This window comes from Symsagittifera roscoffensis, chromosome 5 (assembly GCF_963678635.1).
Source record: "Symsagittifera roscoffensis chromosome 5, txSymRosc1.1, whole genome shotgun sequence".
NCBI classification, from domain to species: Eukaryota; Metazoa; Xenacoelomorpha; order Acoela; family Convolutidae; genus Symsagittifera; species Symsagittifera roscoffensis.
Window position 1 is genome coordinate 61,146,619 of NC_087066.1, and position 22,493 is coordinate 61,169,111.

The 22,493-nt window shown below is 32.7% G+C and overlaps 2 protein-coding genes across 3 annotated transcripts in view; both read right to left on the reverse strand.

The window, feature by feature from the left end:
• Window positions 1-22,493, reverse strand: part of LOC134846930 (uncharacterized) — a 157,893-nt gene that overhangs the window by 92,123 nt on the left and 43,277 nt on the right. The window lies entirely within an intron of this gene.
• Window positions 1-22,493, reverse strand: part of LOC134846928 (chromodomain-helicase-DNA-binding protein 4-like) — a 265,098-nt gene that overhangs the window by 86,778 nt on the left and 155,827 nt on the right. The window lies entirely within an intron of this gene.

Genomic DNA, 22,493 nt, shown 5'->3' on the forward strand with positions numbered 1-22,493 from the left:
AAAATATATGCACTTTCTAGTTTTGCCAGCTGAGCAAAAAACGTCATTTTTTTTCTGGTGTAAATTGTGCGATTTCTGTGCTAAAAATCTTCCGTATTGTTCTTTAAAAAAGTCTAGTTGCCTGGTCTCTTGTACTCCTGAACTTTTTCTTTTATTCGTAGCCAGTGCTTCATTCAAATTCAGGATCTCTTCAATCTGTTTGGTAATTATGGTTGTTAACTTATCAGATTTGCCAGTTAATTAAAACAGACTAAATTGATAAAAAATGCGAAAGAATCTTCTCTTAGTTCTGTTTGTGGTGCTTTGTGCTCTGCCTCTGCGGTATAAAAGGTCTTCGAAAATTCGCCCAGCTAGAATTAATTTCTTTAACAAAGAACTCCAAGGATGACCTATTGACTGCATTAATATACTGGTAAATTCTATAACTGTTACTAGTTTTGTTATGATAAATAAATTGCACAATAGGATTTCTTTCTATGGATGTTTTTGGTCTTGAGTATGTATTAGTAGTTGAGTGATTTATGGAGTTAGAGACTGCAAATTGAGACAACTGCTACGGTACGCACTTTATCCATTTAAAACGGACCGTAAAATTCAAGATGAAGGTAGTTGGAAGACAACGACATTTTGCTGACATGCTGCTTGAAAATGCTGACAAGAAGTTTCCTGCGAAGGTGGAGTCTTCAGCGAGATTTGTTACATATATTCACTAGTTGGTTGCTGAAAAAGTAAGTGCAAATTAAAAAAAAATTGTCTTTACATTTAGGCGGTTCGACTTTTGGTTTCCTTTGGTTAAAAGAAGGAAAAATCCACTATCGAACAGTGACAGTATAAAAGTAACGAAAAAATGATCGACGTCTAATTTCGAAAATGGATTTTTATCTTCACAGTGAGCTAAAAAATTTTACCTTTGATCAAATTGGGCTAGTTTTATCAAAAAAATGTCAATTATAAAATGTTTTAGCAATTCGAAGAGATCTAAATCCATTTATTGTTTTCTACGAACTTCGAAAGTCTTCTTTCGTTCATTGAACTTGTTCTGACTGTCTGTTGGCTGTGTTAAATCATGTGGCAGAAGAAAAACTGGCAAAACTAATTTCTAGTTTTCTATATTGTTTTTTATAGGATTCAGACTCGAACTGAGAAACAAAAATAGTAAAAACGACGGTTGAACTGCTGCAACCACATTTGAAATCAATCTGAAACGAGCCAAAACAATGGAGCAATCTAAATGATGATAACTTCTGTAGTTTTCAAATGATAGTTTTTGAGTTGTTTTATATACTCAAAGTGCAATTGTTATCAAATTGAGATTTGTAGTTTTTAAGTTCAAGTAAACGAAAGAAAATTTGTGTATTTCACGTGGTTAATTTGCTCATAAGGGTCCAAGTTAAGTGCTAATGCTGCAACAAACGTGATTGAATTTAAGTAAAATATTAGCCTGATAACTTCAAGTCAGATAGTGAGTTATCGTTTTTGAAGTCTTATTTAGCTCTTCTCTACCTGTATTAGTTCAATTGTTCTATTAAAAAAAAGCTGAAACTAAAAATTAAACGAATAACTTTTGTCAATTTTTTTGTGTTATTTCTACAGCAGCCGGTAAATCTTTTTGATTGAAAATGCTAGAAAAAACAACGTTTACTGGGTCCTGCAGTTTTTTAGGACATTTTTCAGAAATTACGCTTAATTTTTTGTTTTGGCTAGTTCGAGTTGCGCCATTGAACGACATGAAAACATTTTTAAAGTTATGCGGTTGTTGTATTTGATCACGCTTAAAGTATCACTTTTCGCTGTTTAACTTTCAATTACTTCGTTAGGTCAATTCAAATTCATTTGAAAAACTTGGTTGGTGTTGTAATTTATAATTTCAATTCAAGTTTCCAGCGGAATAATCAAAATTACTTGTTGACTCAGTTTTTCAAATTGGGTTAATTTTTTGAGGTTAAAGAGCTACAACATGATGTTTTTTCTCGGAAAGTTCAAAATTTTCAAAAAACTATAGGTTTTGTTTGTCCTGATTTCATTGGCAGCTTTCTGTGCGCACTTTATAAAAGCATTTCAAATTCGCTAGATGGAAGGCAGTTTGCGCTCTAATATTTGCTGCAACTTTAATTTCATTAATTAGTTTTAGTTCTTCTAAAATCCCAATGGAATGAAGAATCCTGTTGATCGTTTTTGGGAAGCGGTGAAAACGGGATGTGATTAAAAGTAACAGGTAAAATGAATTCTAAAAATTTAAAGCGCTTTTTGGTCCTTTTTTTGCTTTTTTGAAACCCTTCATTACTAAGGAGTTAGCGGCGATTTAATCAGGCTTAGAAAGTTACTCTAGTTGATGCCTTACTCTAAAAAAGTTATATCATTTCCGATATAAATTGCGTAAAACGGTTTTGTTTTCTGGCAAAATTAATTTAATTTCCGGTAATTTTGAATTGCTGGAACTAGATTTCTTTTCAGGGGAAACTGCTTTATGAGTCTTTTATTGCATTTGTTTGCATCGTTTTTTCTGGCATTTTAGAGTTGGTTTTGTTTTTGGTCGTATTTTGTGTGCGATCCTACCGTTTTACGCAATTTATATCGGAAATGTAATAACTTTCTTACAGTAACGTATTAACTAGAAAAAATTGTTAAGCCCAGTTATATCACCGCTTACTCCTTAGTGTCACAAAATATGTATGTGACGCGCAAATTTGGTCACAAATTGGCAGTCTTTAATCCCCCATATTCTTATGAAAAATATTCAAAAACTTTTGCTGAAACTTCAACTTATTTCTAGACTCCACAAACATGTAATAAAAAGGTGATACCTTAAACTTGAGAACTTCTATACATGCAGGCGAAGTTTCACTCTGTAGGATTGCATAAAAATTATGACAAGAATCAAAAAGAACTTTAAAAATGCAGAAAACAAACAATGAAAACGTATTAACTAGCATCTATTATATATTTAAATGCGGACTTCACTATCTCGCCATGTTTAAGCTTTTCAACGTATTATCTTTGCATATTTAAGCAATATCGTATATTACAATGGTTAAGAATTTTTTTCGGTAGTCCAGTTTGATTTTCGTGGTTATTTGACTGAGACTAATTTAAGCAGCCCAATGTCGAATTAGGGGTTGCGAATTTGTCCTAAGACGAGATAAGACGAATTTGCGAGATACGACGATTTTTGAGATTTTTTCAAAAATTTTCAGAAATTTCAAATAACAAAAAATTATTTACAAAACTTGAAGTTACCAACCCTGTAGTTGGGTACTGTCAGAGTACTATCAAGGATTGCAAATCTTGCCTCCAAATATGACTGCTCAAATCCTTGTAGTTTTCGAGATAAGACGTTTTTTGTTTTTTTTTTCAAAATTTTCAGAAAACTTAGATTAATTTTTTTTTGCAAAATTTGAAATTCCCAATCCTGTAGTTGGGTCCTGTCAGAGTACTCTAAAAGATTGCAAACCTTGTCTCCCAATATGACTGCTCAATTCTTTGTAGTTTTCGAGATATGACGTTTGTTGTGATTTTTTCAAAAACTTTCAGAAAACCTAAATTATTATTTTTTAAAATCTGAAATTCCCAAACCTGTAGTTGGGTACTGTCAGAGTACTATCAAGAATTGCGAATCTTGCCTCCAAATATAACCGCTCAAATCCTTGTAGCTTTCGAGATATGGTGTTTTTGTTATTTTTCACAAAAATTTTAATTAGTTATTTCTAAAATTTTGAAATTCTGAACCTTGTAGTTGGATGCTGTCGGAGTACTCTAAGGATTTAGAAATCTTGCCTCCAAATATGATTGTTCAAATCCTTGTAATTTTCGAGATATGACGTTTTCAGTGATTTTTTAAAAAAAAATTCAGAAAATTTTAATTAATTATTTTTCAAAATTTGAAATTCGCAACCTTGAAGTTACCAACCCTGTAGTTGGGTGCTATCAGAGTACTATCAAGGATTGTGAATCTTGCCTCCAAATATGACTGCTCAGATCCTTCTAGTTTTCGAGATATAATGTTTTTTGTTTTTTTTTCCAAAATTTCAGTTGTTAAAAAAACGCTTAAATCGACTAACGATCAAAATTCGAAACTAATCTGGCAAAAAAATACCCGGAGCACAAATATTCTGTCATTTTTCTGGAAGTATTTGGAAAAATGAGGAGAATAAGCCATGGAAATATGAGGTGATATTTTTTCTACTTGTAGTAACGTATCGATAGGAGCAAATTGCTTGCCTTAATTCAATTGGGAGTACGCTTAATTGAATGAATTATATCGCACGTCAATTATCCCAATGTTAACTCTATTCAATCAAAAAATCCCACATCCAAACCATTGTAAATATATGAAAAATGATCACATAGAAATATATTTTTCCGCTCCAGCTAACAAATTTTTTTCAGATGTTAGGCAAAAATTGCGGATGAAACAAAAATCTGCTTGACAAGGAAAGCTTATTCCGAAAAACTGTATTCACATTGTTTTCAGTTTCTTGCCAGTTGCATCTAGAGAGAGAGAGAGATATATAGAGGGGAGAGAGAGAGGAGAGAGAGAGAGAGAGGGGGGAGAGAGAGGAGAGAGAGAGAGAGAGAGAGAGAGAGAGAGGGAGAAAGAAAAGATTGAGAGAGAGAGAGAGGAGAGACGGAGAGGGAGAGGATGGAGGGAGAGAAAGAGAGAGAGAGAGAGAGAAGGTCACAAAATATATATTTGACATGCAAATTTGTCACAAATTGGCAGTCTAAAATACCCCATATTTCAATGAGAAAAATTCATAGGTGAAATAATTGTTATATTTGATCTGCAAAACATTTCAGTTGATAAAAAAGGCTTAGATCGGCTATCGATTTAAATTCGAAACTAATAAGGCCAAGAAATACCCCGAGCACAAATATTCGGAAAAATATGTACACAAAAACAAAAACTTCAGTCGAAAAAGCAATTTGACCAATTAATTTACCTAGAGCTTAGTCCGTAAAATTATTGGAACGCGTTTTAAGTTGAATTATTTCACCAGGCTCAATCAAGTCGCACTTACGCCTTAATCATTGTCGATAAGTGCATGAGTTTGCTGTGGTTTTGATTTTAGTTTTTGAAACTTTTTTTGATTTTGAGAGCAGAGTTGATGTTTTCAGAAAGTTATAAACATAATTCTCAAAAACTGTTTTTCATATTAATTTTGGCAAAAAACTTTAGTTTTAAGCAAAAATTGACCGGTCAACGAAACTATTGCACAATTTTGTTTGAGGTAAGGCAAAATTATACGAATTTTTGGCAACTTGGGCATTGTATAGTAGGTACAAAAATCGAAACACTCCAAAACACTTTTACAAATTCGAAACACATTCGAAACACATTCATTCATTTACCGACTGTGCAGTCGTCATTGCTGAAATCTATTGAATAACTGCGGCGGTTAGTAAAAACTGGCCATATCAGGACTAAAAATGGAAAGTATAGACAAAAGAATGTGAATGGAACGAACACCAACGCTAAACTGGCTGCTTTTATTGAAAACACCAAACAATTATAGCTTTTTCAATAAGCAAAAAAATGATCGATGTAGTAGTCTAGGTCGGTCAAGATAATTATTTCAAAGAATCAATCATCAACTCGAAAAATATTGCATCTAATTTTCTTCTTTCTGCTATTGCAAACCATTGCTCGTAAAACAACTTAAGTGTTTATTTTTAATAATTGGAAGCTTTTTTATCATATAAACCTTATTTAACTTCAAGAATTTTTATATGTGCAGGCAAATTTTCACTCTGTAAAATTGCGCAAAGATAACAAAAAAAAATTGAAATCAGAAAAAACGAAAAGCAAATGAAACAAGACTGCTCGTATCAGGGCGAAGCCCTGAATGATCCGACTGCCTTTTAAGGTTTATGGAGCAGCAGTAATAGCATAAAAAAATAAATGAAATAAATAAAATGAACTTTTTTTCAAAAATTTGAAGTTTTTTTAAAAAAAAAATCATCTCCCCACACGCCATATAAAGTACAAAAAATTAGATTTCGCTCCTTGTAACACATCAATTGTGGCAAATAAGCTTCCTTCAACCAATTTGGAACGATTTCTAAGACGGATTAAATCTCCGCTTACGCGTTATTAGCGCGAATTATATCGCGCGTTAATTGTCCCAAATTGGTCAAAATGGCCAGAATGGCAATCTTTAAACCCTCCCTCATAACTTTACAAAAAATAATCAGAGGTGAAATATCGGTAATCCGTTGGGAATCTAAGTTGATCTGAAAAGGTGAAGGTGTATCCCAAGGAAAAGCTGTTCACAAATATGAACAAACGGTTACCGGAGGACGTGAACAGAAGTAGACTAGAGTTGCATCTTTCAGACGAGGAATTTGTGGATCTCTTCGCGATGACTCACGACCAATTCAGATCTTTGCCCCCGTAGAAACAGAACGTGATGAAACAGTTGAACTATCTCTTCTAACATCACTAAACCAACTCTTACCAGTTATTTATAACTTATTCAGTACCAGTGCTTAAGTGTTCAGTTCGGATGCATCTTCTGCTGTTGAATTCTGACCAAAATTTGTTTTAATTTTCAAATGATGCGTTTTCGAAATCATGTTTGAATTTGCGCTGTATCTGATGAGAAATGTTTGTTGAATTAAAAGTTTTTGCTACCATGAAAATAGGCTTGACTTAAACGCATCATTTTGTGCTGTTTTCTGTTCCAAATTTTTAAATACTTGTTCACTTTTGAATCAAATTAAAAGCTGAGTGGATTGGTTGATTGGAGGCGGCCGTGTTTTTGTAAATTTTAGCAGTTGTCTAGATTTATATTTCAAATGATTTTTGTTGTTTACTCGCAGTCTATTCTAAATTCATGAAATCTTGTTTGAAATTAACTTCTGAGCTTTCTCCTGCGTTAACATTCGTTTCAACCAAAACTAACCCGTCCTAACTTAACTAAGCTCGTTTGATGTGCGCTTTTTTCATGACAGAAGCACCGAATCGTATATAATTTCAAACCAATCAAAAGCCACTAAATTAGCCGAGACAAATAATTTAAAAGATTTGAATGCTGAATGCTCATTGCCCACTCACTATAACTTTCGGTCTTTCTGTCAAGTGAGATTCACCGCATTTCATACCTTTCAATTTGCAGTATTTTTATTGATCGCCTTCATTTTCAAATTTCAACTGCGAGAAATGATGCGCATGTTTGAGATAAAATGTCAGTTTGTAGTTTTGTTCGCAGTCAATTCGCATCTCAAAAAACGAAGAGATGAAATAATCATTCATTTTTTGACCGAATAATTGACATCTTTCTTTTCATGCATAAAATTGTACGTCAAACCACCCGTATTTTAATTAGAATTTTGTTAAACAAAAAGTTCGGAAACATAAAACAAAATCGAGCTTTTATTGATGAAACTTATGATGAACGCTATGTCTCAAACTACAGAAGAAAAAAATAGTGTGCCGAGAATAAATAATTATTTTGATGAAAGTTTTATTAAAATTTATGAATTGATAATTGACGTGGAATAGAGAAATTTGGATTAATCGTATTTAGCATTTTCAATTAACTTTAATGTAATAGCTTCATTTGATCAGAATCGTCTCTGGTTAATTATAGGATAAAGGATAGAAGACTTCAGGCAGTTTAGACTTATTGTGAATTTTAAAAAAATATATGAACTTTCTAGTTTTGCCAGCTGAGCAAAAAACGACATTTTTTTCTGGTGTAAATTGTGCAATTTCTGTTCTAAAAATCTTCCTTATTGTTCTTTAAAAAAGTCTAGTTGCCTGGTCTCTTGTACTCCTGAACCTTTTCTTTTATTCGTATCCAGTGCTTCATTTATATTCATTCAAATTCAGGATCTCTTCAATCTGTTTGGTAATTATGGTTGTTAACTTATCAGATTTGCCAGTTAATTAAAACAGACTAAATTGATTAAAAATGCAAAAAATCTTCTCTTAGTTCTGTTTGTGGTGCTTTGTGCTCTGCCTCTGCGGTATAAAAAGTCTTCGAAAATTCGCCAAGCTAGAATTAATTTCTTTAACAAAGAACTCCAAGGATGACTTATTGACTGCATTAATATACTGGTAAATTTTATAACAGTTAATAGTTTTGTTATGATAAAAAAATTGCACAATAGGATTTCTTTCTTATGATGTTTTTGGTCTTGAGCATGTATTAGTAGTTGAGTGTTTATGGAGTTAGAGACTCTGCAAATTGAGACAACAGCTACGTTACGCACTTTATCCATTTAAAACGGACCGTAAAATTCAAGATGAGGGTAGTTGGAAGACAACGACATTTTGCTGACATGCTGCTTGAAAATGCTGACAAGAAGTGTCCTGCGAAGGTGGAGTCTTCAGCGAGATTTCTTACATATATTCATTAGTTGGTTGCTGAAAAATGTAATTAAAAATTAAAAAAAAAAATTCGTTTTTACATTTTCAATTTCTTTTGGTTTCTTTTGATGTTCAGACCATTTCCTTTGGTTAAAAAGAAGGCAAAATTCACAATCGAACAGCGACAGTATAAAATTCACAAAAAAATAATCGACTTCTAATTTCGAAAATAGATTTTTATCTTCACCGCGAGCTAAAAGTTTTACCTTTGATCAAATTGGGCTGAATTGATCAAAAAACTGTCAATCATAAAATGTTCTAGCAATTAGAAGAGCTCTAAATCCATTTGTTTTCTACGAAAGTCTTCTTGCGTTCATTGACTTTGTTCTGACTGTCTGTTGGCTGTGTTAAATCATGCGCAGTAGAAAAACTGGCAAAACTAACTTCTAATTTTCTGTATTTTATCGGATTCGGAATCGAACTGAGAAACAAAAATAGAAAAAACGACGATTGAACTGCTGCAACCACATTTGAAATCAATCTGAAACGAACCAAAACAATGGAGCAATCTAAATGATGATAACTTCTGTAGTTTTCAAATGATAGTTTTTGAATTGTTTTATTTACTCAAATTGCAATTGTTATCAAATTGAAAGTTGTAGTTTTTAAGTTCAAGTAAACGAAAGAAAATTTGTGCATTTCACGTGGTTAATTTCCTCATGAGAGTCCAAGTTAAGTGGTAATGCTGCAACAAACGTGATTGAGTTTAGGTAAAATATTAGCCTGATAACTTCAAGTCAGATAGTGAGTTATCGTTTTTGAAGTCTTATTTAGCTCTTCTCGACCTGTATTAGTTCTATTGTTCTATTAAAAAAAGCTGAAACGAAAAGTTAAACGAATAACTATGGTCAATTTTTTCGTGTTATTTCTACAGCAGCCGGTAAATATTTTTGATTAAAAATGCTAGGAAAAAAACAACGTTTACTGGGTCCTGCAGTTTTTTTAGGACATTTTTCAGAAATTACGCTTAATTTTTTGTTTTGGCTAGTCCGAGTTGCGCCATTGAACGACATGAAAACATTTTTAAAGTTATGCGGTTTTTATTTGATCACGCTTAAAGTATCACTTTTCGCTGTTTAACTTTCAATTACTTCGTTAGGTCAATTCAAATTCATTTGAAAAACTTGGTTGGTGGCCAGCGGAAAAATCAAAATTACTTGTTGACTCAGTTTTTCAAATTGGGTTAATTTTTTGAGGTTAAAGAGCTACAACATGATGTTTTTTCTCGGAAAGTTCAAAATTTTCAAAAAACTATAGGTTTTGTTTGTCCTGATTTCATTGGCAGCTTTCTGTGCGCACTTTATAAAAGCTTTTCAAATTCGCTAGATGGAAGGCAGTTTGCGCTCTAACATTTGCTGCAACTTTTATTTCATTAATTAGTTTTAGTTCTTCTAATATTCCAATGGAATGAAGAATCCTGTTGATCGTTTTTGGGAAGCGGTGAAAACGGGATGTGATTAAAAGTGTCAGGTAAAAACAGTTCTAGAAATTTAAAGCGCTTTTTGGTCCTTTTTTTGCTTTTTTGAAAACCCCTTCATTACTAAGGAGTTAGCGGCGATTTAATCAGGCTTAGAAAATTACTTTGGTTGATGCCTTGCTCTATAAAAGTTATATCATTTCCGATATAAATTGCGTAAAACGGTTTTGTTTTCTAGCAAAATAATTTTATTTCCGGTAATTTTGAATTACTGGAACTAGATTTCTTTTCAAGGGAAACTGATTTATGAGTCTTTTATTGCATTTGTTTTCATCGTTTTTTCTGGCATTTTTGAGTTGGATTTGCTTTTGGTCGTATTTTGTGTGCAATCCTACCGTTTTACGCAATTTATATCGGAAATGTAATAACTTTTTTACAGTAACGTATTAACTAGAAAAAATTGTTAAGCCCAGTTATATCACCGCTTACTCCTTAGTGTCACGAAATTTATATGTGACGCGCAAATTTGGTCACAAATTGGCAGTCTTTAATCCCCCATTTTATATGAAAAATATTCAAAAGTTTTTGCTGAAACTTCAACTTATTTTTAGACTCCACAAACATGTAATAAAAAGGTGATATCTTAAACTTGAGAACTTCTATACATGCAGGCGAAGTTTCACTCTGTAGGATTCCACAAAAATTATGACAAAAACCAAAAAGATATTTAAAAAGGCAGAAAACAAACAATGAAAACAAATGCAGCAAGACTCATAAAGCAAGTTCCCTTGAAAAAGAAATCGAATTCCAGAAGTAATTCAAAATTATTGGATATTAAATTATTTTTGCCTGAAAACTATACCGTTTTACGCAATTTATATCGGAAATGATATAAATTTTATACAGTAACATTTTAACTAGCATCTATTATATATTTAAATGCGGACTTCACTATCTTGCCATGTTTAAGCTTTTCAACGTATTATTTTTGCATATTTAAGCTATATCGTATATAACAAGGGTTAAGAATTTTTTTTCGATAGTCCAGTTTGATTTTAGTGGTTATTTAACTGAATTTAATTTAAGCAGCCCAATATCGAATTAGGGAATGCGAATTTGTCCAAAGACGAGATAAAACGAAGTTGCGAGATCAGACGATTTTTGAGATTTTTTCAAAAATTTTCAGAAATTTCAAATAACAAAAAATAATTTACAAATTTTGAAGTTACCAACTCTGTAGTTGGGTACTGTCAGAGTACTATCAAGGATTGCAAATCTTGCCTTCAAATATGACTGCTCAAATCCTTGAAGTTTTCGAGATATGACGTTTTTTGTTTTTTTTTCAAAATTTTCAGAAAACTTAGATTAATTTTTTTTTCGCAAATTTTGAAATTCCCATTCCTGTAGTTGGGTCCTGTCAGAGTACTCCAAAAAATTGCAAACCTTGTCTCCCAAAATGACTGCTCAATTCTTTGTAGTTTTTGAGATATGACGTTTGTTGTGATTTTTTCAAAAATTTTGAGAAAACTTAAATTATTATTTTTTAAAATCTGAAATTCCCAACCCTGTAGTTGGGTACTGTCAGAGTACTATCAAGGATTGCGAATCTTGCCTCCAAATATAACCGCTCAAATCCTTGTAGCTTTCGAGATATGATGTTTTTGTGATTTTTCACAAAAATTTTAATTAATTATTTCTCAAAATTTGAAATTCGCAACCTTGTAGTTGGGTGCTATCAGAGTACTATCAAGGATTGTGAATCTTGCCTCCAAATATGACTGCTCAGATCCTTGTAGTTTTCGAGATATAATGTTTTTTTGGTTTTTTTCTTCCAAAATTTCAGAAATCTTTAATTATTTCTCAAAATTTGAAATTCCCCACCCTGTAGTTGGGTACTGTCAGAGTACTATCAAAAATTGCGAATCTTGCCTCCAAATACGATTGCTCAGTTTTTTGTAGTTTTCGATATATGACGTTTTTGTAATTTTTTTTCAAAAATTTTCAGAAAACTTAAATTATTATAATTTTTTATGAATCTGAAATTCCCAACACTGTAGTTGGGTACTGTCAGAGTACTATCAAGGATTGCAAATCTTTTCTCCAAATATGTCTGCTCAGATCCTTGTAGTTTTCGAGATATGACGTTTTTTGTGATTTTCCAAACAAATTTTCAGAAAATTTAGATTAATTTTTTTTTCGCAAAATTTGAAAATCCCAGCCCTGTAGTTGGGTACTGTCAGAGTACTATTAAAAATTGCGAATCTTGCCTCGAAATATGATTGCTCAGTTTTTTGTAGTTTTCGATATATGACGTTTTTGTGATTTTTTTTCAAAACCTTTCAGAAAACTTAAATTATTATCATTTTTTAAAATTCTGAGATTCCCAACATTGCAATTAGTTCCTGTTCGACTACTCTCAAGAATTGCGAATCTTGCCCCTCCAAATATGGCTGCTCAATTCTTTGTAGTTTTCGAGATGTAACGTTTTTTGTGATTTTTTTAAATTTTCAGAAAGTTAAAATTAATTGTTTTTCAAAATTTGAAATTCTCAAGGGTATAGTTCGGTATTGTCAGGGTACTCTACACATAAGACTCCTAAACGCACCTGCTCAAATGCTTTTAGTTTGCGCTTTTAGATTGATGTTTAGATGCTTTTAGATGTGACGTTTTTTGATTTTTTCAAAATTTCTCAAAGAACTTATATACAAAGAAATTCAAAAAATTTAAAACTACTAGCTTGATGAAGATACAACCTTATTGGAAACTACACTCAGGCGTCTCAAACCTTGCCTCTCAATATGAATGCTCAAATCTTTTTAGTTTTTGAGATAAGACGTTTTTTTCGATTTTTTTTCGGGAAACTTAGGTTTAAAAAAATTCACAAATTTTGCATTCATAACTCTACAGTAGGGTGGTCTCAGGGACTCTCAGTGGTTGCAGGGATTCCAAATTTCTCCAGAGGCCCATTAAGTTTTCGAGATGACGCTTTTAAAATGGGAATTAAAAAAAGTTCGAAATTACCAACTCTGTAATTGGGTGCAGTCAGAGTAAACTAAAAGTTTGCAGATGTTGTTTCCAATATATGCGGTTTTAATGAGCTGTCGAAAAATTTAGAAGCACCAGAGGTGCGTTAAATGCTAGCAAAGGTCTAAGCCCGATTAAATTGCCGCTTAATTCTAGTGTCACAAATATATATGTGAAGCGCAAATTTTGTCACAAACTGGCACTCTTTTATCCTCCATATTTTTATGAAAAATTTTTCATTAATAAAATAATTGTCATTTTTGCTCTACAAAACATTTCAGTTGTTAAAAAAACGCTTAAATCGACTAACGATCAAAATTAGAAACTAATCTGGCAAAAAAATACCCCGAGCACAAATATTCTGTCATTTTTCTCGAAGTATTTGGAAAAATGAGTAGAATAAGCCATGGAAATATAGGGTGATATTTTTTCTACTTGTAGTAACGTATCGATAGGATCAAATTGCTTGCCTTAAGTCAATTGGGAGTACGCTTAATTGAATGAAATATATCGCACGTCAATTATCTATCCCAATGTTAACTCTATTCGATCAAAAAATCCCACATCCAAACCATTGTAAGTATATGAAAAATGATCACATAGAAATATATATTTTTCCGCTCCAGCTAACAAATTTTTTTCAGATTTTAGGCAAAGATTTCGGATGAAACAAAAATCAGCTTGAATTACAAGGAAAGTTTATTCCGAAAAATTGTATTCACATTGTTTTTAGTTTCTTGCCAGTTGCATCTAGAGAGAGAGAGAGAGAGAGAGAAAGGGAGAGAGAAAAGAGAGGAGAGAGAGAGAGAGAGAGAGAGAGAGAGGGGAGAGAGAGAGAGAGGAGAGAGAGAGAGAGAGAGAAATGATTGCTCAGTTTTTTGTAGTTTTCGATATATGACGTTTTTGTGATTTTTTTTCAAAACCTTTCAGAAAACTTAAATTATTATCATTTTTTAAAATTCTGACTTTCCCAACATTGCAATTAGTTCCTGTTCGACTACTCTCAAGAATTGCGAATCTTGCCCCTCCAAATATGGCTGCTCAATTCTTTGTAGTTTTCGAGATGTAACGTTTTTTGTGATTTTTTTAAATTTTCAGAAAGTTAAAATTAATTGTTTTTCAAAATTTGAAATTCTCAAGGGTATAGTTCGGTATTGTCAGGGTACTCTACACATAAGACTCCTAAACGCACCTGCTCAAATGCTTTTAGTTTGCGCTTTTAGATTGATGTTTAGATGCTTTTAGATGTGACGTTTTTTGATTTTTTCAAAATTTCTCAAAGAACTTATATACAAAGAAATTCAAAAAATTTAAAACTACTAGCTTGATGAAAATACAACCTTATTGGAAACTACACTCAGGCGTCTCAAACCTTGCCTCTCAATATGAATGCTCAAATCTTTTTAGTTTTTGAGATAAGACGTTTTTTTTCGATTTTTTTTCGGGAAACTTAGGTTTAAAGAAATTCACAAATTTTGCATTCATAACTCTACAGTAGGGTGGTCTCAGGGACTCTCAGTGGTTGCAGGGATTCCAAATTTCTCCAGAGGCCCATTAAGTTTTCGAGATGATGCTTTTAAAATGGGAATTAAAAAAAGTTCGAAATTACCAACTCTGTAATTGGGTGCAGTCAGAGTAAACTAAAAGTTTGCAGATGTTGTTTCCAATATATGCGGTTTTAATGAGCTGTCGAAAAATTTAGAAGCACCAGAGGTGCGTTAAATGCTAGCAAAGGTCTAAGCCCGATTAAATTGCCGCTTAATTCTAGTGTCACAAATATATATGTGAAGCGCAAATTTTGTCACAAACTGGCACTCTTTTATCCTCCATATTTTTATGAAAAATTTTTCATTAATAAAATAATTGTCATTTTTGCTCTACAAAACATTTCAGTTGTTAAAAAAACGCTTAAATCGACTAACGATCAAAATTAGAAACTAATCTGGCAAAAAAATACCCCGAGCACAAATATTCTGTCATTTTTCTCGAAGTATTTGGAAAAATGAGTAGAATAAGCCATGGAAATATAGGGTGATATTTTTTCTACTTGTAGTAACGTATCGATAGGATCAAATTGCTTGCCTTAAGTCAATTGGGAGTACGCTTAATTGAATGAAATATATCGCACGTCAATTATCTATCCCAATGTTAACTCTATTCGATCAAAAAATCCCACATCCAAACCATTGTAAGTATATGAAAAATGATCACATAGAAATATATATTTTTCCGCTCCAGCTAACAAATTTTTTTCAGATTTTAGGCAAAGATTTCGGATGAAACAAAAATCAGCTTGAATTACAAGGAAAGTTTATTCCGAAAAATTGTATTCACATTGTTTTTAGTTTCTTGCCAGTTGCATCTAGAGAGAGAGAGAGAGAGAGAGAGAGAAAGGGAGAGAGAAAAGAGAGGAGAGAGAGAGAGAGAGAGAGAGGGGAGAGAGAGAGAGAGGAGAGAGAGAGAGAGAGAAATGATTGCTCAGTTTTTTGTAGTTTTCGATATATGACGTTTTTGTGATTTTTTTTCAAAACCTTTCAGAAAACTTAAATTATTATCATTTTTTAAAATTCTGAGATTCCCAACATTGCAATTAGTTCCTGTTCGACTACTCTCAAGAATTGCGAATCTTGCCCCTCCAAATATGGCTGCTCAATTCTTTGTAGTTTTCGAGATGTAACCTTTTTTTTTTTTGATTTTTTTAAATTTTCAGAAAGTTAAAATTAATTGTTTTTCAAAATTTGAAATTCTCAAGGGTATAGTTCGGTATTGTCAGGGTACTCTACACATAAAACTCCTAAACGCACCTGCTCAAATGCTTTTAGTTTGCGCTTTTAGATTGATGTTTAGATGCTTTTAGATGTGACGTTTTTTGATTTTTTCAAAATTTCTCAAAGAACTTATATACAAAGAAATTCAAAAAATTTAAAACTACTAGCTTGATGAAGATACAACCTTATTGGAAACTACACTCAGGCGTCTCAAACCTTGCCTCTCAATATGAATGCTCAAATCTTTTTAGTTTTTGAGATAAGACGTTTTTTTCGATTTTTTTTCGGGAAACTTAGGTTTAAAAAAATTCACAAATTTTGCATTCATAACTCTACAGTAGGGTGGTCTCAGGGACTCTCAGTGGTTGCAGGGATTCCAAATTTCTCCAGAGGCCCATTAAGTTTTCGAGATGACGCTTTTAAAATGGGAATTAAATAAAGTTCGAAATTACCAACTCTGTAATTGGGTGCAGTCAGAGTAAACTAAAAGTTTGCAGATGTTGTTTCCAATATATGCGGTTTTAATGAGCTGTCGAAAAATTTAGAAGCACCAGAGGTGCGTTAAATGCTAGCAAAGGTCTAAGCCCGATTAAATTGCCGCTTAATTCTAGTGTCACAAATATATATGTGAAGCGCAAATTTTGTCACAAACTGGCACTCTTTTATCCTCCATATTTTTATGAAAAATTTTTCATTAATAAAATAATTGTCATTTTTGCTCTACAAAACATTTCAGTTGTTAAAAAAACGCTTAAATCGACTAACGATCAAAATTAGAAACTAATCTGGCAAAAAAATACCCCGAGCACAAATATTCTGTCATTTTTCTCGAAGTATTTGGAAAAATGAGTAGAATAAGCCATGGAAATATAGGGTGATATTTTTTCTACTTGTAGTAACGTATCGATAGGATCAAATTGCTTGCCTTAAGTCAATTGGGAGTACGCTTAATTGAATGAAATATATCGCACGTCAATTATCTATCCCAATGTTAACTCTATTCGATCAAAAAATCCCACATCCAAACCATTGTAAGTATATGAAAAATGATCACATAGAAATATATATTTTTCCGCTCCAGCTAACAAATTTTTTTCAGATTTTAGGCAAAGATTTCGGATGAAACAAAAATCAGCTTGAATTACAAGGAAAGTTTATTCCGAAAAATTGTATTCACATTGTTTTTAGTTTCTTGCCAGTTGCATCTAGAGAGAGAGAGAGAGAGAGAGAGAGAGAGAGAGAGAGAGAAAGGGAGAGAGAAAAGAGAGGAGAGAGAGAGAGAGAGAGAGAGGGGAGAGAGAGAGAGAGAGGAGAGAGAGAGAGAGAGAGAGAGAGAGAGAAAGGGAGAGAGAAAAGAGAGAGAGAGAGAGAGAGAGAGAGAGAGAGAGAGAGAGAGAGAGAGAGAGAGAGAGAGAGAGAGAGAGAGGAGAGACGGAGAGGGAGAGGAGGGAGGGAGAGAAAGAGAGAGAGAGAGAGAGAGAGAGAGAAGGTCACAAAATATATATTTGACATGCAAATTTGTCACAAATTAGCAGTCTAAAATACCCCATATTTTAATGAGAAATATTCATAAGAAAAATAATTGTTATATTTGATCTCCAAAACATTTCAGTTGATAAAAAAGGCTTAAATCGGCTAACGATTTAAATTCGAAACTATTCTGGCCAAAAAATACCCCGAGCACAAATATTCGGAAAAATAAGTACACAAAAACAAAAACTTAAGTCGAAAAAGCAATTTGACCAATTAATTTACATAGAGCTTAGTTCGTAAAATTATTGGAACGCGTTTTAAGTTGAATTATTTCACCAGGCTCAATCAAGTCGCACTTACGCCTTAATCGTCGTCGATAAGTGCATGAGTGCGCTGTGATTTTGATTTTAATTTTTGAAACTTTTTTTGATTTTGAGAGCAGAGTTGATGTTTTCAGAAAGTTATAAACATAATTCTCAAAAACTGTTTTTCATATTAATTTTGGCAAAAAACTTTAGTTTTAAGCAAAAATTGACCGGTCAACGAAACTATTGCACAATTTTGTTTGAGGTAAGGCAAAATTATACGAATTTTTGGCAACTTGGGCATTGTATAGTAGGTACAAAAATCGAAACACTCCAAAACACTTTTACAGTGATTCGAAACACATTCATTCATTTACCGACTGTGCAGTCGTCATTGCTGAAATCTATTGAATAAGTGTGGCGGTTAGTACAAACTGGCCATATAAGGACGAAAAATGGAAAGTATAGACAAAAGAGTGTGAATGGAACGAACACCAACGCTAAACTGGCTGCTTTTATTGAAAACACCAAACAATTATAGCTTTTTCAATAAGCAAAAAAATGATCGATGTAGTAGTCCTGTTCGGTCAAGATAATTATTTCAAAGAATCAATCATCAACTCGAAAAATATTGCATCTATTTTTCTTCTTTCTGCTATTGCAAACCATTGCTCGTAAAACAACTTAAGTGTTTATTTTTAATAATTGGAAGCTCTTTTATCATATAAACCTTATTTAACTTCAAGAATTTTTATATGTGCAGGCAAAGTTTCACTCTGTAAAATTGCGCAAAGATAACAAAAAAAAATTGAAATCAGAAAAAACGAAAAGCAAATGAAACAAGACTGCTCGTATCAGGGCGAAGCCCTGAATGATCCGACTGCCTTTTAAGGTTTATGGAGCAGCAGTAATAGCATAAAAAAATAAATGAAATAAATAAAATGAATTTTTTTTCAAAAATTTAATTTTTTTTTTTAAAAAAATCATCCCCCCACACGCCATTTAAAGTACAAAAAAGTAGATTTCGCTCCTTGTAACACATCAATTGTGGCAAATAAGCTTCCTTCAACCAATTTGGAACGATTTCATAGACGGATTAAATCTCCGCTTACGCGTTATTAGCGCGAATTATATCGCGCGTTAATTGTCCCAAATTGGTCAAAATGGCCAGAATGGCAATCTTTAAACCCTCATAACTTTACAAAAAATAATCACAGTTGAAATATCCGTAATCCGTTGGGAATCTAAGTTGATCTGAAAAGGTGAAACTGTAACCCAATTTTGCATTCTTTAACCCCCATTACTTCAAGAAAAAGGATCAAAAGTGAAAAATTGTTTAAAATTTCAGCGCAAGCATCAATAATATTCAGGTGATGAAAGCAAATTTTTCGCCAAAAATGGCTGATTAAAAAATCAAAACTTGTCTGAAGAAAAGTAGGCCAACCCGAAAACTATTTTCCTCATTTTCCTTGAAAGCAGTTAAAAATACAATTTAGTAGAGGGTAAATTATTTGACCGACCAGTTTGCTTTCACTTAATTATGAACGAATAATGGAACGCAATTGAATTGGATTAAATTACCGAGCTCTTACAAGTCGCGCTTACGCGTTCATCATCGTCGATAAATGCAAAAGCTCACTGTAATTATAATGCAGCTAATTCACAAAAAGTCAATTTTTGAACCCACACAATTTTAGAAAAAAAATCGAATAAGTTGTATATTTGAGAGAACGGTAGCAAACTTTTGAAAACGGTTCAAAAAGTTTCTCAAGAATTGATTTTGCGATAAAATTTGCACAAAAAAAATTGCAATTAAATTTAAAAAAAAAACCGGTCAAAAAACGCGCAAGCTTTTGACTTAAAGTATGCCAGAATTTTATATGACCTAGTAGTAAAATAGGCGTCATATAGTAAGTATGATAACTTGATAACCTCAAAAATTTTTGACGGAGGTGTGAAACACATATTAAAACCAACTGCACAGTCGTTATTGTTAACTTGTAATGTGCAGCATCAGGTAAGTGCATACGCAGAAAATGATCAACTGGAGAGCGATTACTTCATACTAGTCGAATAACAACTGAAATGGAAAGTATAGACAAGACTGCTCGTATCAAGGCGAAGCCTTGAATGTTCCGACCGCCTTTTAATGTTTATGGAGCAGTAATAACATTAAAAAAGTAAATGAAATAAAACAAAATGAAAAATATTTTTTTTTCTAAAATTTGATTTTTTTATTGAAAATCATCCCCTCACACGCCATATTAAGTACAAAAGCATAAATTCCGCTCCTTGTAACAAATCAATTAAGGCAAATAAGCTTCTTTCAACCAATTTGGAACGATTTCTAAGACGGATTAACTCTCCGCTTACGCGTTAATAGCGCGAATTACATCGCGTGTTAATTGTCCCAAATTGGCCGAAATGGCAATCTTTAAACCCCCGTAACTTTACGAAAAATGATCACAGGTGAAATATTTTTTCACATTTAAGCTCAGGACAACAATAGCTTTCGAGTTATATATAAAAATCCGTCAAATATAGCTACTTAAAAAGTCGAAGTTTGTCTGAAGAAAAAAAAACCCACCCCGAGCACAAATATTCCATTACTTTCGTATCAAAAGTCGGAGTAATAACAGACAGTTAAATGTGATTGAACCCGAAATCAACGCAAAACTGATTGTTTTGTAATTTTTTTAAAGAAAAAAATGATCTAAGAACTATGAGTTTCTATAACTACTTTTGATTTTCAAGGCAGCGAAGTTTCAATCCTAAACCAATCAGCAGGATTTATTTTTCGCTTTGTTGAATAGCGCAATTCCCCGCTCTTTGTTGGATAGCGCATTTCGCCTTCCAATTATTGAATTTAAATTGCCCATATAAAACAGCCCACAGAAAGTTGTCAATGAAATTTAAAAAATCAAAAAAAGACCGCTTTCTTAATAATTTTTAATTTTCCGCGAAAATCACATCATGTTTAAGCTGTTAAATTTTAAGAAATGTACCACAGTTGACAATTTGTTAAAAACATTAATCCAACAAGAGAAAACTGGGTCAACAGGTAATTTTCCTTATTCACCTGAGAGCTCTAAAAAGTTAAACTGACTTTTTAAGCTGAAACGTCAAATATTTTTTTAAATTTGATCTGGAGAACTAATCGAAAGTTAAACAGCGAAACAATTTTCAGCGTGATCAAATACAAGAAGATTGCTAAAACTAAATGAGTGTTATCATGTCGTTCTTGACGCAATTTAAACTTAACCTCTAGAAAAAATGTCTCAAGAAAACAGCGCGACCCATAATTGAAACGTTACTGATTTCTTTCATGCATTTTTGATGAGAAAAGAATCGCGGCTTTCTGTAAAAAAATAAGCACAGAAACGTTTGACCACAGAGAAATTGATTAGTTTAGCTTTTGTTTCAGCTTCATTTCATAAGAAAATTGGAGCAGTTAGTGGGTGGTTAAGAGCCAGCTAAATGAGGCTTTGAAATCTATTTTTCACATTTTGACTAGAGTCTATCAAACTGAAAATTTATTGAAAGCCAGGAAATATCAATCCCGTTAAATGCAGCATTCGTACTCTAGGGGATCCTCATAAGCAAATTAACCACTCGAAATATACTTTAGTATATTTTAGTTTAATAGACTTAAGAACTCCAACGCTCAATTCGATAAAAACTTCAAATTTAGTGTTAGCTATTGAATTTAGATTGTGTCGAAAACAAGCAAAACGATTAAAAAAACAACCATTAAAATTGTTTACAAAAATTAATTATCATGTAGATCTGATACAGATTTTTTCAAATTTGGTTGCAAATTTTCAACTGTCGTCTAAAGCATTTTTGGTTCTCAGTTCGAGTCCAAATGCTTTTCTTAAAAATTAAAAATTTCATGTTTCGCCAGTGCCTTATCTTCCATTTGCCATAAATTTTCCGGCAATTGATTGAAAACTTACCTAACCCAGGACGAGAGAAATGCGGCATCGGCACACCAAGTGTTTCAACACGGAACTCAGTCCCTGGTGGCCTTCTCAATTGTTGGGTGCACCTCAAATGCACAACTTTCAGATCTCGAAAAACGGGCATAGCAATTTTACTTGCTGAACATGCAGTCGCTGCCTACTTGATATCAACCTCATAGCTGGAGGCTGGCAATGAATGCCAGTTGAAGTACATACCAAGCCTTTGGGCAAAAAAAGTCGCAAAAAAACAATTACTATCTTATAAGACCAGAAGTTATAACCTCTGTTGAAAGAACTGTCATCAACTTTGCGCAAAACCAATTGGCAAAACTGTTGCGAAACTGTTGAGTTTTTTCTACACAAAATGACAATTTCTATAAATGTACTTACACGTAAGAGAAAAGACTTTCAGGGAAATTGTCCTTAAATCAGCTTCTCTACATATATCTCAAGGTAGCAATACAAAATCATACCGGAATTCTCAATGAACAATTATTCTCAGAAAAAAATTAATACTGAGCGCCTCCGTATTCTTAGCCACAAGATGAAATAATTTAAAACAAGGAGCAAACTAATAGGTTAGATTTCCTAACGATATGGGACTACAACATAACTAACACCAAACTCTAGTCTACTATCAAGTCTCTATCCGGTAAAAAAAAATCAAGCGAACCAATCAACCCTTCTTCTTTGACAATACTTCCATTTATAATCCAAAAAATGTTCATTTTTATTCAACACTCAATACAGCCCCAAGCAATGGTATTTATCAAAAAAAAAACATATCACCAGAGGGAGAATGAGATTATTCATGAGATGTGGAGAATGAGATTACTCACAATATAGTGATGATTTAAATTATCGGGATAAACGAACAAAATTTGAATTTTCAGACGCGTTTTTCTCAAATTGGTTTAAGATTGGACAAAAAGTGATGAGTACAAAAGTTGCTTAGAATTCCACTAAAATAAATTTAGGGCAACATTGCTGATATATTACATTAGGTGGTAGGTTCAATTTCAATAGCTGAATCGCTTTTTGTTAAACTTCGCACATTATTTATAATTTCTTTCAAAAAAATATTTTTTTTTGGCAAAAGAAGTGTAAAGTTTGAGTTTTTCAAAAACATTTCATCTGGCGAAGTAATGTATTTCCAAAAACTATATTAGCATA